This window comes from Neofelis nebulosa, chromosome 11 (genome assembly GCF_028018385.1).
Source record: "Neofelis nebulosa isolate mNeoNeb1 chromosome 11, mNeoNeb1.pri, whole genome shotgun sequence".
Classification (NCBI taxonomy): Eukaryota; Metazoa; Chordata; class Mammalia; order Carnivora; family Felidae; genus Neofelis; species Neofelis nebulosa.
The window spans coordinates 1,118,539-1,134,355 of NC_080792.1; the positions used below are offsets into that span (position 1 = coordinate 1,118,539).

The 15,817-nt window shown below is 53.4% G+C and overlaps 1 long non-coding RNA gene across 1 annotated transcript; it reads left to right on the forward strand.

Moving 5' to 3' along the window:
• The first annotated feature begins 692 nt into the window (after positions 1-692).
• On the forward strand, positions 693-14,889 carry LOC131489872 (uncharacterized). The gene is made up of 4 exons (XR_009250782.1): positions 693-1,037; positions 2,890-2,951; positions 11,541-12,034; positions 12,336-14,889. It is a non-coding gene; the product is annotated as an uncharacterized LOC131489872 (long non-coding RNA).
• Positions 14,890-15,817: the final 928 nt, after the last annotated feature.

The following is a 15,817-nucleotide window of genomic DNA, read 5'->3' on the forward strand; positions in this document are numbered from 1 at the left end:
GCTAAACCGGAGGAGATAAAAATTTCACAGCACAGGATAGCACAGAGACGGTGTCCGTGGAGGTGGGGAACGTGGCAGAGACACTGGAAACGGCGGCACAGCCTGGGCCTGGTGTGAGCGGTCAGCCACCCGCCAGCAGTAGGAAGGGGAAGGTAGGAGGGAGCAAGTGCAGCCCAGCGACTCCGCTCCCAGGCCCTGTGCTGACACAACTCCGCCAAGGGGCCCCTGACTGCACGGGTGGGCGGGTGGCGGGGACCATCCGGGCCCAGAACACGCGTTTGGTGAGTTTGCTGCGGGGACGGTACGCAGACGTGGAAACGGCCCTCCGATGCCATCACGGACGTTTCGGTTTTAACCCTTCCAAGCGGGCGGTAGCAGAAGGCGGCGTTCCGCTCTGCAGAGAGCCACCGAATTTCACCACGCTGACGTGAGCGTGGCGCCGGCGTGCTCCCGTCTCCCTCTGACGCCTCCCGGCAGCCCCTTCGCTCGGAGTAAAACAAAATGGCAGCGCTCGCGTCGACCCGCTGCTTTTCCGTCAGAGAAACGAACAGACAGCGGTTTTCCTTTTGATCGTCAGCGTGCACGTGAATGTCGCCAGGCTGCGGTACTTGCTGCTCTGGCGACGCCTTTGCGGCGCGGTGGCCACGATCAGCGGGTCCGGCTGCAGAGCGAGGGGGAAGGTGTCGGAAGGGGGGGGGGTCAGCCGTCTGTGGGCACCGGGCGCAGGTCTCTGCGCGGCGCTCGCTTGGCGCGTCACCGCGCGCTGTCCGCCGGGAACCGGGCGCGATTTCGCGAGACCCTCTCCGCTCACGTGCTTCCGGGAAGTGACGCGCGTCAGAAAGCTCGTGCGGCGCTCGGGCCGGAGCTGGTCCCGCCCAGTCACGTGACGGCAGGCGTTGGCCACAATTTCAGGCTGTGGCTGTGTTAGAGACGCTCGCAGGACGTTTCAAGACCACGTCTTCTGAAAACGAGGATCAGTCGGTCTGTGAAGAAAACTTTCGGGACACGAGCATGTACCGAAGGCGCCATGAAAAACGGTGGGCGGATGAACCTTACGGGGCAGTCTGAACGTGCTAAGTGACAGTTTCGAGGACCAGAACGTGGCGGTCAGCTCCCTGCTGAAACCACGTGGCAGACGCGGTGCCGCGCACGGCCGGGAACCCGGGCGCTCCCGGTCGCGCCGGGAGAGGGGTTTCACGGTCAGAGAAATCTCGTTGCAGCCCCCGGCCGGCAGGGTGGACCTGGGGTGGGTAAGACAGGTGTCGGAGGCCCCGGGAGCTGGCCCGCTGGGACCACGTGTGCGGAGGGAAAGGGGAGAAGGGAGGTGGCCTGGGGGAGACGGCGGAGCTGAAGGAGGCTGCGAGGACGCGACTTGCACGGGAGTGGGGGCTGGGCCTGGTGGGGGTGCTGCGAGCGGCTGTGCAGGGGGGCTGCCCCTTCCCTTCCCGAGGGGCCCCGCCGGCTGACGGGACGCCCCTGCATCTGGACCTGGAGGCCCTCCCCTGGCCGGCGGGCCGCACTCCTGCTGTCGAGGTGAAGATACTCCCTCCGCTACAATAAACGGTGACAAATGGGGTGTGGCCAGGGAAGGTGAGGAGCACAGTGACGAGGATGTGGGGAAACATGTTGCTCTGAAATGGATTAATTCTATAACCAAGAGATATTCAGGGGCGCCTGGTGGGCTCAGTCCGTTAAGCATCCACTTTGGCTCAGGTCATGGTCTCCATGTTCGTGGGTTCTGGCCCCGTGTTGGGCTCTGTGCTGACGGCTTTCTGTCCCTCCCCTGCTTGCACACACACTCACTCACTCTCTCTCTCTCTCTCTCTCTCTCTCTCTCAAAAATAAATAAATAATAATGATAATAATAAACATTTACCAAAAAAAAATGTTTAGAGGTATAATACAAAGGAATTGGTGATCGATTGTGTATTTGAGTATTTGTTGAAGACAGACAGACTTGTTTTTTGTTTTGTTTTGTTTTTATTAATTTTTTAAAAATGTTTATTTGTTTTTGAGAGAGAGACAGAACACAAGCAGGGGAGGGGCAGAGAGAGGGGGAGACACAGAATCCGAAGCAGGCTCCAGGCTCCAGGCTCCGGGCTGTCAGCAGAGAGCCCGACACGGGGCTGGAACCCACGAACCACGAGATCATGACCTGAGCTGAAATCGGACACTCAACCGACTGAGCCACCCAGGCACCCCTGTTTTTGTTATTGCTGTTGTTGTTGTTAATTAAGAGAAAGGTGTAGTTGAGGAGTTGCTAACTAGTTCACGCAGGGGTGCCCGTTGGCCACCGTCCTGGACGGGTGAGGGAGGTGAGGTCAGAGGCCCCCATTGCTGACTCAGATCAGGAGGAGAGGTGCTCACCGACATCGGCCCAAGGCGTGAACCAGGCGTGCGGGGTGGGACACGGTGGGTTTGGGATGTCGGTGCAGGATAGATGGAGAGTCACCTGGCTGGGCCTCGGGCTGAGAGGTGCCAGGACGTGCCAGCTTGTAGGGCTGGTGGCTGGGATCTGCATCGAGTTGGCCCAGCCACATCTGGGGCAAGGAGGTGACCAAGGCATGTGGCGGGCAAACGGAGGAGGACAAGCCTGCCTGGACAGCCTGCGGCCCCCTCGAGGTCTGGCCATGACCCCATGACCCGGACACTCTATGGTGAGGGCCCACACTGTGTGGTTGAGGGGCAGCTGTGTCCGCTGGGCTTTGTTTGTGGCCGAGCTCTTGCATAGGAACATGTTTTTGGCTCCAGAATTAGATGCCCATGTTCCCCATTCACCCCCTCTACTGTAGATCACGTGAGAAATTCTCCAAATGATAGTTTTTTCTCCAGTCTCAGAACGTATGGGTGTTTTTGAGGATAAAGACAACCAATACCTTGTTTTTACAGATGACTTGGAAACCTCTGTAAATGAGCACAGCAATGATGGAACCACAGGGCTGCGGTCTACGGTAGGACTCATTGGCAGTGAGTGATTTTACAGCTTAAGTCTGAGCATGAATTATTAAGAAGTATTTTTGTTATGATGCATCACAGATTTTTGAAGTTATTAAAAGTTATAATGCTTTTATGGGGCGCCTGGGTGGCGCAGTCGGTTAAGCGTCCGACTTCAGCCAGGTCACGATCTCGCGGTCCGTGAGTTCGAGCCCCGCGTCAGGCTCTGGGCTGATGGCTCGGAGCCTGGAGCCTGTTTCCGATTCTGTGTGTCTCCCTCTCTCTCTGCCCCTTTCCCGTTCATGCTCTGTCTCTCTCTGTCCCAAAAAAAAAAAAAAAAAAAAAAAAAAAACTTTAAAAAAAAAAAAAAAAAAAAGTTATAATGCTTTTAGAGAATGTTCACCATTTGAAGGCTTAGTTTCAAGGAACTTAAAGCAATCACGGGAAGTCTCAACTAACAACAGCCAAACCCTCGTGAAGGAGAAGGTCTTGGCCTCCAGAGTGTGGCCAGTGGTGGGACGCGACAGCACATTCAAGGACAAGCTTGCTTGGGGGTGACTGCACCTCAGAAGGACACTGCTGGTGGAACAGTGACAGAGATGACAGGTCACTGTCCGGGGACACAGCATACACGCGTGCGGGCACGTCTCTGCTGGGCAACATGGCAGACAAGATCTGTGTAACTGAAGTAAATATCCTCAAAGGCACAAAGCAGCTGGATGGGAAAACTCGATTTAATTGACAGAATTCATCCTACACATTTCAGAAACACATCTATTAAATGAAGTGTCCCCAGACTGCCTTTCACTTCCCGATGATCAGACATATGGTGGCAAAAGAGAAAATGCACGTGCAACATCATCCGATAGAGAGGTTACTACACCCAGGCTACTTGGCGTTCATCGGAGTTTTAACACCTCGGTTTGGGGAGGATACAAAAGAAAACGGAGGCGTTAAATGTTTGCCTTGCACATGAGACTCCCTTTTAGGACACTGGAATAGACGTCCACCGAGTCAGAGGACTGAGTCTTACGTCCAGACTCTGTTCACCAGGGAGGCAGGACCAGCGAGCGGGGCCGTGACCTAGGCCTTTGCCGAGCGTGAATCTTCGTCGCTCCCGTGTGACTAGGACGAGGGCCTCTGCAATCATTGCTCACTGACCGTGGCTTCCGCAGGTGGTGGGCCTGGGGAGAAAATGGGAGCCGTCCTGGGAGATCATGCGTTATCGGCGTGGTCACTTCTACCATGTGGGGACGCCGCTAGGACTGCTCACTTGTTGGTGTGTTTGGGTCAAGGCCCAGCTTGAACACCGCCCGCCCGGGAAGGGTGTGCTTGCCGTGTGCACACACGACTGAGTTCTGGCAGCAGCCGCGACAGGCCTGTCTGCGGTGCACACGCGCCAGGCTTTTGCTTGGCCGACATGGCCGCTCGTGCCAGAAGTGCTGCTTTCCCAGAGCACTCCCTTTCCTTCCAGGCGAGAGGGAGGTGATGTGGTTTGCTTTCGGCGTATTTAATTCTAAACACTGTGTAGACGTTTCTTTATATCTCAGTATTACACGTAAGATGCCCTTTCTCCCTTCAGCTTTGCAGCAGTATAGTTGACACAGGTGTGTAGGAGTGTGTGCACGCGTGCGTGTGCGAGGTGATTGCCACAGTCATGGTAAGTGCACATCTGTCACCCCGGCCGCTCCCTGTGTGTGTCTGTGGCAAAGCGTAGATGGTTCAGTGTCTGCGTTGCTGTGCTCTGCGGGAGGTCCCAGGACTTCTTCGTCCTGCGGCAGGAAGTTTGTCCCCTGGGCCGCTCTCCCTGTTTCCCCAGCCCCTCCACCCTCCGTTCTGCTGTTTCTACTAAGTTTGACTATTTTCCGTTTAGCTTCCGCGTGTAAGAGAGAACACAGTATTTGTCTTTCTCTGTCCGGCTCACTTCGCTTAGCATGATGCCCTCTGGGTCCATCATTGCCACAAATGACAAGATCTCATTCTCTTTTTACGCCTGAATGAGACTCCAGGACATCGGGTCCCTCCTCTCTTGTTGCGAGGCTGCGGTAGCCGTGAATAACGCCACATCGCCCGGGGCCACACTCCGTGTGCACCGGAAACATGCCCCGTGTGGGACTGCTGCATCGAAGGGCAGTTCAAGTTTAGTTTTTCAATGATCCTCTTTACTGTTTCCATAGTGGCTGTGCCAGATAATATGGTTTCTTAAAATTAAGGCTACAGTTTGACCCCACGTCGTGTTTTATTTTCAGACTAACATATGTGTCTTCTCATCCATATTTAAACCCCAGATTAGCTTTCTGATTGAAAAATACGGTTCATGTTGTGTAAACTTTTTCTGAGCTGGTGTGTCTTTAGTTTAATGTACTACATTTTCATTTAATATTGTGAACAAAAGTGTTTTACATTGTAGGATGTAACTTCCACATCATTTATTAAACAGCACATGGGAAACCGTCAACCGTTAGAAAGGACGGACAGACTAAGGTGCCAGACCCACAGCACGTTTGGTGTTATGGGAGTGAAGCAGGTATGGTCACATTTGTAAGAACACACCCAACAGCAACGTGAGTACCCATATTGGACGGGACAGGAGATCAGGAGGGAGCGGGAGAAATACCGGCCACGGAAAAATAAGAACGAGCAGAAGCAATGCGACAAGGCGGTATAATTAGTCTACGTGCCTTTATTGGTAACTTTCCACATCTTTTTTAGCTGGTCTAACCATCTTTTTTCTTTCTTATGATGCTGATATGTATGTTTTTATGTTTTCTTCATTTCATTTTTTTAAGGTTTATTTATTTTTGAGAGCATGAGCAGGGGAGAGGCAGACAGAGAGGGAGACACAGAATCCGAAGCAGGCTCCAGGCTCCGAGCCGTCAGCACAGAGCCTGACACGGGGCTCGAACCCACGAACCGTGAGATTGCGACCTGAGCCAAAGTCAGACACTTAACCGACTGAGCCCCCCAGGCGCCAATTTTTTTTAAAAATCAGGCCAATTTGGTATGTTTTTCTGAAAAGCTAAGTTCATGTACTAGATTTTCTGCAGAGTATAGACCCTCGTACTTCACCTTTTGGTCCTTTTCTTCAGTCTTTGAACTTTTGAAAGGCAAGTAATGGGTCTTACACGAGGGAAGATGCTAGATGAGGCAGAGAGATGAATTGTTGACCGACTTACACCTGATACTCCTCCCCCTGCTCCTGGTCCTGACCGCAGCACCACGCACGGCGTCCTCAGAGGTGACAGGCGGCTTGTGTCAGGTGAAAGTAAAAGGCAGCTCTATGATTGAGGCCCACATCGCATATTTATTTGAAAAGGAAAAAAGCACAATTTATTTTGCTTGAATTTTCCGCTTTATTAACTTTTTGCGTTCTTTCAGTTTGCGTTTACGGACGATTTCTTTCGTATCAGATTGTGGCTGAAAACGTCAATATGGAAGGTACAATGTAAAAGCCCTGTAATGAACGTTACATAACATATAGATGTGTTTGGGGTGTTCTCTGCATTTCTGTGTTTAATTAAGAACTGAGCCATCAAAAAATGTGGTGTATTTGGGTAATTGTTGTGGAAACGTCTAATTGCTACGCCCTCGCCAGGCCCTTTCGGCACCTCATTTTACATCGTCACCTGCTAATTGTGCTAACGGTGCGAGTGTGCATCTCTGGCACGCACGCTTCAGAACCCTCATTTCTTGCTGGGAACTGTCATGATAATTCATACTGGAATTAGTTGGAATTGTTCTCCTCCTAGTCACGTGGTGCTTGAACCGTACAAAGACTTTATAAACACAAATATACCAGGTACTCCTATTCCACGTTAAACACACACTGTAGTCATATCAACGCACAGAGATAATTTGGTTGCTATTATTTTGTCACAATGCCCCAATTTCACAGAGAATTAAAGCAATATCATATTGTGATTTAAAAAAATCTCCACCAAACCTTAAGTGTGTTTGTGCAAAGAATCAGCCACCAGACGGCGGGTCTCTTCCCGCTGGATGGTCGGGAAGTCATGAGAAGTGTGTGCGTTTTCTATCCTAAATCCCATCCTGGCGTTGAAAGGTCCTAGGCCGGATTTCTTTTTCATAGACCTCAGAGTACACTTTCTGTGGGGCAGAAACCTCACCGCCATCCCGAGAGAAAGCATGGGGGCTTTGCTTTCCGTAAAGTGCATCCTGAGAAATTGGGTTGCCCTGAGTCGCATTTAAACATGATTAGGTTTTCAGTGTTTGCCACCCTTGGGAGTGGTCCTGGGCTCCTGGCCCTCAGGAGGGTGAGCATTACCGCCTCAGGAGGGCCACGCAATTAAGGAACAACCTTCGTCTATTATGTGAGAAGAATGAACAGCAGCTACGTTGGTTTGAACACAAATTATGGATTTATTTGCAGCTAATTGGACAAAACCGGTTTTATTCTGTATTCTGTGACTTTCTTGTGAGATCAAAAACACATTTATTCTTGGTTGTTGTGAACTTATCGGAAGAGTGAATATATTATCTTTGGTATTACCCGGAAAGGCGACCATATGCATTGCTGTATCCGACACAAGATGTTACTTAATGAGCACAAATTGTGGTCACCCTTTAACTGCTTTTCTGCCATCGGTCTCACTGAGCGAACACTGCAACAATTCAGAAATGGAAACACATCAGGGGCACCGGGGTGGCTCAGTCGTTAAGCGTCCGGCTCTTGGCTTCAGCTCAGGTCATGATCTCACGGTTCGTGAGTTCGAGCCCCTCATCAGGCTCTGTGCTGACAGTGTGGAGCCTGCTTGGGATTCTCTCCCTCTCTCTTTGCCCCTCCACCCTCAAAATATATAAAATAAACTTTAAAAAAAAGAAATGAAAATATATCAGAGGACGGGACTCCACGACCAGGGTCCCTCAGGTCTGCACTTGCCTGGGATGTAGCAGCTGCTGTTTATTCGACCCCTTTCCATTCCCTCACCGCTGGTGGTCAGCTCGGGGTAGGGGTGGTGGCAGGTTCTGAGTCTGCTCTGTGACGTTCTCCCCACCCCCATCCCCGTCCCCAGAGGATTAACTTAAACTCCCCACCAGAAGGAGTTTTGTGAGTTTTGTTTAAACTTCTCTCTTGCGGGTCGCGGGGATGGGTCCTCTTGAGGGAAGCAGGCCTGGGCTTGCAACTGAATCCCCACCACTGCCCCATGCTCGGCCAAGGGCCGCCCAACGCTAGATTTGGGGCTGGGGCCTCAGCTCGCGGGGAGCGGAATTACTGACTGAATGTGGGGACCCCATAAACACAGAGGCGCTTGTGGCCTGAGTGAACACAGTCCTTGCCGTGCTCACTCCCCTGAAGGAGCAGGAGCCATCGCCCCGTCTCCTGAACCATCTTGGGCTGACCTCTCTACTGCTGGGCGTCCACGTGGATCACGTGCCCAGGCCCTGGCAGTCCCTGTGGGAGTCCCCGTGGTGGCTTCTTAGCGCCCGACGGGCCCCTTTTATTAGTGTGTCCATCCCATCCACCACACCCAATGGGCACCCAGGTGCAAGTGATGTCTTTTGCGAGTTGGACCGAGTATCGAGTCCAGTGGGGACCCTGGTTCCGGTCTTGACCTGGGAGTTTTGCAAGAACTTGGAATAAGGTCTGGACACAGCCTCCTCTTAGTGAGGTCCTTCCTGACACCCACAGACATGGGCTCCCCGAGGATGCTGTCTGTCCAAGACCTCTCTGCGTGGTCTGCGTGGGCTGGCCACCGTCACTCTGGGCCGGGGCCCGCTCCCTGGACCTTCTCAGAGGAACTGGCTGCTGGCCATGTGTCTGTGTTCTGACCCTCCCACGCTCCATCGAGCACACGAGGAGACCCTGGATTTGGAGGAAAGGGGCGTCTTCCCCGGAGAAGGTGACCCTCCTGGGGAAGGGGGCAGGAGTGAGGGCATTCTGTGACCAGCAACTCATGGTCCCAACTGACGAAGTCCCAAGCCATGTCCCCTTGGTCTCTGTGTATGTCCGTGGGGTCACCCGAGCTTGCCCTGAGAGTCTGTGTGGCCTCCTCCAAGGGGCAGGCCTGCTCAGGTCTGGAGCCCTGTCACAGGCATTCGCACCGAGTGAGGGCTCGAAAACCCACCACAAATGTGCACTGTTTAGCTTTGCACAGAAGCTAGGTGTGTGCTGGGAACACCTCGCTCCACGCAGGCAGCTGGGCCATCACAGCGTTACTGCCGAGGGACAAGGACAGAATCTCGACCACAGAGGCGGGCGGTCACACAGGCGCCTGCGTCCTGCGCCTCATAAAGGCCAAGCGGTCCGAGTGGCTGATCCTTGAAGTCACCGCAAGGGCGCCCAGGCGGCAGCTCGACCCCCGGGTGTGTCACCAGGAAGCTGGGAACCGCAGAGGAGGGGGTGGGGCCTCCGACTGACCAACCCAGACGGGTGAGCTCAGTCTGCTGTGCACACCTTGTCTTACCCCATCTGCGTCTTTGTGTTCGAGAATCGATTCCTTGGAAGCAGAATGTGCCCCTGATCCGGGAGTCACACAGGCTCCGGGTCTCTGTGGCGTCACCGTGTTGCAGCTGGGACGTACGAAATAATTACAAATGCAATCAGAGCTCCCAGGTCGTCACGCAATGGGCACACTGCACACATCATAAATGTCTACTTGACTTTTAATTAAGCAGCTTCTCCTCTGGGATTTCCAGTCACCAGTGTGGGTAAGTGGGCTGTGCCGTGGCTGGTCAGGTCCCGTGGGGGCTGAAAACCCACACCTGCCTGCCGCGGAAAGGGAGGCTTAGGGCAGCGGTCGGGAAGCACACGGTCCTGTCCTGCCAAGCTCGTGGCTACGGCGATGGCTGATGCCAAACTGCTTCTGCAGGCAGCGTGTGTCCGAGAGCACACCGTGAGGCCCCCGTGGGGCTTCGGGACCCCCCGTGCCCCATGCTGCCTGGCCATCCAGAAGCCCGGACACAGAACCGCCAACGCTCTGCTGTGTGACGCACTTAGCACCGGTCTTAGGAGGAAATTCCTGGAGGCAGCGAGCCCTGTGGCGGGGTGTGTGGTTGGAAACTGGGGACAACGTGTGGCCACGACTGGTGTCTGGTGGAGGCCGAGGGCAGTGTGGGAATGAGTGTGGAAACCACAGCCCAGTTCCATGAGAAAGAGCCAAGCAGCGGGGCCCCGACAGGCAAGGCGGAGGCGTGTGACACAGAGACAGAGCTTCCAGACGTGGACCCTTCAGGAGCTGCACCTGTGCTGTCCTGTTCTCATGGGGGCTTGTCTGCGATTTGGAGGGTCAAGGTATCTGAGAATATTATAGCTTGAAACTTATTCTCATATCAGCAGTTCTCAAGACCTTTTCTGTTTGTTAGTTTGTCCATTGTTCCAAGGAAGGCTTCTCCTTCCAGAACGAGTGGATGTCAGGGGACCTTCTCTACTGGGGTGTTCGGATTCCTTTCTCCCCACTCACGGGTTTCCTTCCTTGGCCCCAGGTTTGTCTCTGCAGCGGGAGCTGCCCATGGACCCCGAGCTGGAGGCCGATGCGGCCGCAGCCCCTCTCTTGGCTTCCCGCTCTGCCGGCCCTGCCTCCTGCGCCCCTTGGCGGTGGGCACCGGCAGCGATGCCAGTGCGGGAGGCTGGGCACCGCAGACGGGGGTTTCTGCTGGCTCCCAGCCTGGCAGTGTCACGAGAGGATTGCCAGAGCAGATCTCTCTCCCTTCGGTTGGAATGGACTGTCACTGGGAGCAGAGCCAACGCGGGCCCGGGCTTCTCAGAGCTGGGACCACTCCGGGGGAGCTCAGAGCTGCCTTTCGGCGGCGGCACTGATGGATGTCCCACGGGATTCTGCGTCCAGGGACTTGGACATGGGGGACAGACAGCCTTCTCTGTTAGTGGGATGCCCACCTGCGTGAACAGAAGCACCTGGGGCAGATACCGGGTAGATGTTTCTAGCGGTCGCGCGCTCAAACATGCAGAGACGGTGGCAAAGAAATGGTGACGTTCGGAAACGCAGAGCTGCGGCGTGTGTCAGTTACTGGGACATGTGACCGAGTGAGGGCTGTTTGTCCACGAGAGCGTCACGGTTTTGTATCGAGGTAGTTTGCTCTCAGAGGGCGCGTCCACAGGGTGTGTGTGATGCCACGTTCCTCAGGTGTGCCGGAAAATCCATAATGGATTTGGGCACACTGAGTCCATCTATAAGCGTTGACGGGCTGTGTTTTTATTTTGGGTGGCGTATGAACTCTGCATTTAGCAGACGATCATCAGCGGCGAGGCTAAGGAGATCTCTTAGGACAGTTTTGAGGGTGTGGGCCTAGCACGTCGGAAAGCTGTAGGCCGAGGGCTGATACACTGCGGACGTCGCCGTGAACGGAGAGATCAGTCAGCCCTTCACACCGCTTCTCACCCCGGCAGAGCGGAGGGAAGGGCCCAAAACCAAGCCCAGGAGCCCGTTCTCAGAACGTCCGCCGACCTTGAGCCGCCCTTGGCTGCCAAGGCCAGCAGGGCTCTGGCACTGGGGACATCAGCACAACTGGGCCAGCGGCAAAGGGCAAAGGCTGGGTCAGGAGGTGGTCTTCATGCGTGCAGAGGTGGGAACTTGTCTGGCCTCTTTGAAACGTCAAAGTAATTTCAAAGTTTCATCTTTACTTTGCAGCTGATGTTTTAAACACAGCAGACGCGGGAAACTCTTCAGGGTGCGATCCCAGGCTACCTTAGATGCTCGTCACCAGATTCTCTGTGTGCCCGGGACGCGCAGGGCAGACGGGCTGGGTGAGCACATGTCCCTTCCTCTTGAGGTGCGAGCCCACCCACTCACCTCCCCGTTCTGCGCGTTAACCGGTCGCCTCTACGCTGTGTGGTCTTCAGTAAAATCGTGACTCGGCGAAAGGTGGCACGTAATTTGGACTCTCAAACCTAACTCGGGATTGACCATTTGTTTGCCAGATCTCAGTGGCCGCAAGTCACAAAGAATGTGCCGGAGACAGTAGCCCAACTTCCTGCCTTTACAGATGAAGAAATTGCTCTGCAGACAGCAAGTGGTTTGCTCCCGGCCACAAAAGCAATTGGCACTCTCTGGTGGCTGCTGTTGATGATGATGATGGCTGGCCTTCGAAAGTCTGCTTTGGAGCTGACTCTTGAGGAGCAGGGGTGAGGAGGGCCCTTGTTCCGGGTGCGAGCATCTCATACAACGGACTTGGGTCTTCCCCTGCACCCACGCGCTGCAGTCAGTTTCCTGGGGCCGCCACAGCAAAACCCACACCCGTCCGCTGACACACAGGCTCTCTCCACGCACGGACAGTCTGGGATCCAGGTGTCGGTGGGCATGCTCTCCTGGAGACCCCTCGGGGGTTTGGTCCCGGCGCCCAGCTCCTGGTGGCAGCTGCGGGTCCTCGGGGATCCTTGGCTTTTGGGTGTGTCACCTGACGCATGTCACTGTGTTCTCCCCAAGGGTCTGTGTCCTCTCCTTCGGAGGGTCTTGGCTGCAGGGGACGGGGGCCACTCTAAGGACCTCGTCCTGATTGGGTCACCTGCAGACACCGTTTCCAGAGAAGATCACGTTCACAGGAACCAGAGATTAGGACTCCGGTGTATCTTTCTGAGAGATGCAGTTCAACCCATCATGTCCCCCCCGCCGCAAGGAAAAAGAACGAATGTTGCACACATAATTACATCTGTGAGCAAATGACTCCCTTTTGATGTGCAAAAGCAGGATTCGATGTGTAAACTGGGCTCAGTGATTTCTCACTCGGGAACAGCACTTTTCAACAACGGGACGGACAGGGCGCGTGCAGACCCAAGAGTCACAAACGACTGTGTGACATGCCCATACCAGCCATCACAAGAGTGCCTCGTGCCGTGCTGGGCGGGGGGCACCGCCCAACTTCGGGACTGTGCTTCCTGCCAGGACTGTCCTCGGCCCTGCGTAGCTCAGGTGACATTGGCCACCTTGCTGTCACTTAGCAGCCAATGTGGCTGGGGAGTTGAGGGTGCCAGGGCTGAGTGAGGTCCCTTGGTGTAACTGGAAACCAAAAGAATCACCAAGGGGTGGTGACAGTTACTCACAAAGATGGGAAAAATAACGAAAATAACGGAGCCAGTGACGACAAGGAGTGGAGAGTGGAAGCAGGCAGCTTGCAGGAAACCACATCCGTGCGGGGATTGTGCCGAGGCCCCAGGGGCTGGGGTGGAAGCCAGCCTGCCTCGTGTGGGGCGTCTGCCGGTGTGACGGGGACGCTGCTGCGTCTGGGTGACCCAGTGACGTGCTTCCTGCCTTTTCTCCCGCCGCGAAGGGCTCCTCGGTGCTGCGTTCTGCCATCAACCAGCATCAGTGTGGCGACGGGATGTGGAATGGGGGCAAGTGTCTTATTTTGGTAGATTCACGTTTCTACAGAGTTGACTTTTCCCAAAGCTCTTTTACAAGGGGCTCGTCAAATGGTACCTTCAGGGTGACCATATCAGAAGTGATGTGAAGGTGACGCTCAGATTGTCGTGTGCGCGACCCGCCTGGACTCCGGGCTGTCTGCGCCATCTCTGGCAAGAGCGATTGTCCAGAGAACCACCCGCCCTGTCGTGGACGGTGTCGCGTCCCCAGGACCAGCTGATGCTCTGTGACCCTCCCCGGGGAAGCGCCGTGTGGGGTGTGCGTGCCCAGTCCGCGTGACCGCGGGAGCAGACGCAGTCCAGGTGTTTCCTTCTGGGGTCTGGACAGGCTGGCCGCAAACGTCCACGGCGGGTCGGAACCAGCCCTTTCCCTTCGTCCCCACCGTTCACCTCTGAGTCCCAGGCCCCAGGCTTGCCGCCTCCTCCAGGGTGGCTCCACTGACTGCTGGCAGCGAGACTGATCAGTACGTTTGTCCAGGAGCCCCCTCCACTCCAAGTGAAGGAAGCTCGGGCAAAACCAGAGCATTTTCTCCACCACACGTACTTCGAGAAACTTGGAGGGTGGTATTTTCCCACATACGAGGAATGAGGCACACAGGACAGGCTCCTGACGCGAGGGGCTGGCAAATGTGTTTCGTTTTGGAAGATGCTGCGTTAGGATCACGCGGTGGTGAGATTAAGCTGCTGTTTCGGGTCACCGTTCAGTAAAAGGCACAGGCCCTTCACACGTGCACCTCACATGCTTCGGCGTGTGCGTGGCTGACAAGAAGGGTGGAGGGGCTGCTTATTATTATTTTCTGTTTCATAACTCAACCGGATACGCCAAGGGATGAAAACAGGGTTTTATAGGTGGGACTGGGTTTAGTGCTTTTCCTATAAAATAATTTCCACAAATTTAGCTTCAGGCTCTCTTCTCTGTCTGATATAGGAGACGGGATTCACAATACATTTTTCTGGACCTCCATAAAATGCACACTCCTTATGACCAACGAAAACCTCTTGGCCAGACTCCAGCCCTGCTGTCGGCATCTGCTGCCCCTCCTGGCGGCCTCCCCCTCCACCCCTGTTCTTCCATTCGAGGTTCGAGTGCCTTTTCATTACGGACACGCCGACTTCTGGCTTCCGTGGCTGTTGGATGCGTCCTGTCCACGTCCGCATAGCACGTGTGTGCCTCAGGATGACCCTTCACTGGACTGCGGGCAGCTCAGGGACCAGTGTGTTGTTCATTTCGGGTCCGACCTTGGGCTTCGGAGGGGGCCTGAGGGCCAGTCTCGCTGTGCACATCCCTGAAAGTAAACTTTATTAGAAGAACCTGGGTCCCCCTCCCCTCCTCTGCCCCTCCCTCCCTGCCCCTCCCTCTCCTGCCTCCTGCCCTTTTTGCTCCTCCTTGTTGCCGAAATTCCATATAATCTAAGGATCATTGAATATAATTAAAAAAATCACAAATATGAAGTTAATATATTAGCTTTCTTTAATTTTGATGCCTAGGTAAGAAATAGTGAGTGGGAAAACAATGAATGACTTTGTCATTCAACTAATACAAAACTAGTTTTATTCTCGCAAGATGAATATACACATAAATGAGAAAAAAATAAAATACAAGGAATATTTAGGCCCAATAATTTAAATGACTCAGCGTGATTTTATTTCCATTCATACTTTAATCTGTAATTTGAAGTGCAAATATTTTCACGTGGTCAGTTTTGTGTCTCTCCCCTTACTGTTTGGCGAAGGATGTAATTTGCTGGTGTCTGAAGCAATCGGGAAGTTTTTCTTCCCTACAATGGTACATATTGTTACTGTATAAATCACTTACATAGGCACAGGTGCATTCTTCCATATACAGCCCTAGTCTGTTTCAGATAGATGCACGTTCGTGTTTATCTTCATGGCTAGGGTTTGCTCTGACACCCCTGGCTTTTGCACTGAGGAAAAAGATTAATTGACTAATGGTTACACGTTGGGCCAGCCTGAACATTGTTCTGGGGCTTTGCTTCAATTCTACTCGTTAAGGAAAAAATCCTCTGCGGCAATGTTATTAATGTGATAAAAAGAAATACTTGTTAATAACTAGATAATTTTAAGAACTTGGGTTCATCCATCTGTTAATCTCAGTTGTGATTAAGGAGGAAATCCTAGTGCCCATTATTTCTAATGACAAGACCAAGCAGGCTTAAAGCATTAGCCGGCGGAGGCCACAGAGAAGAGGCAATGAAGGTATCAGCAATCTTAGCCACAGTTGAGGAATGGGCCTGGCCTCCACACAACAAAAGTGATACAAAAGAATTACACCCTCACTAAAGTCTATTTCCTCGTATAATCACACAAAATGATTTTTCTTAAATATGATAATAAATCACAGCAAAAAATCAATGTGGCAGAGCCCAACTGCTATGGCCTGATAACGCATCAATCAATATTTAGTATTTAGATTTTAATTAATACATAGCCGTGCAGAGGCTTTTTAAGAGAGAAATATTATCTCAGATAAAAAATCCGGCACCGTTAGCATGCAAAGCTGTTGCTCATATCCGTCATTGATCAATCTGC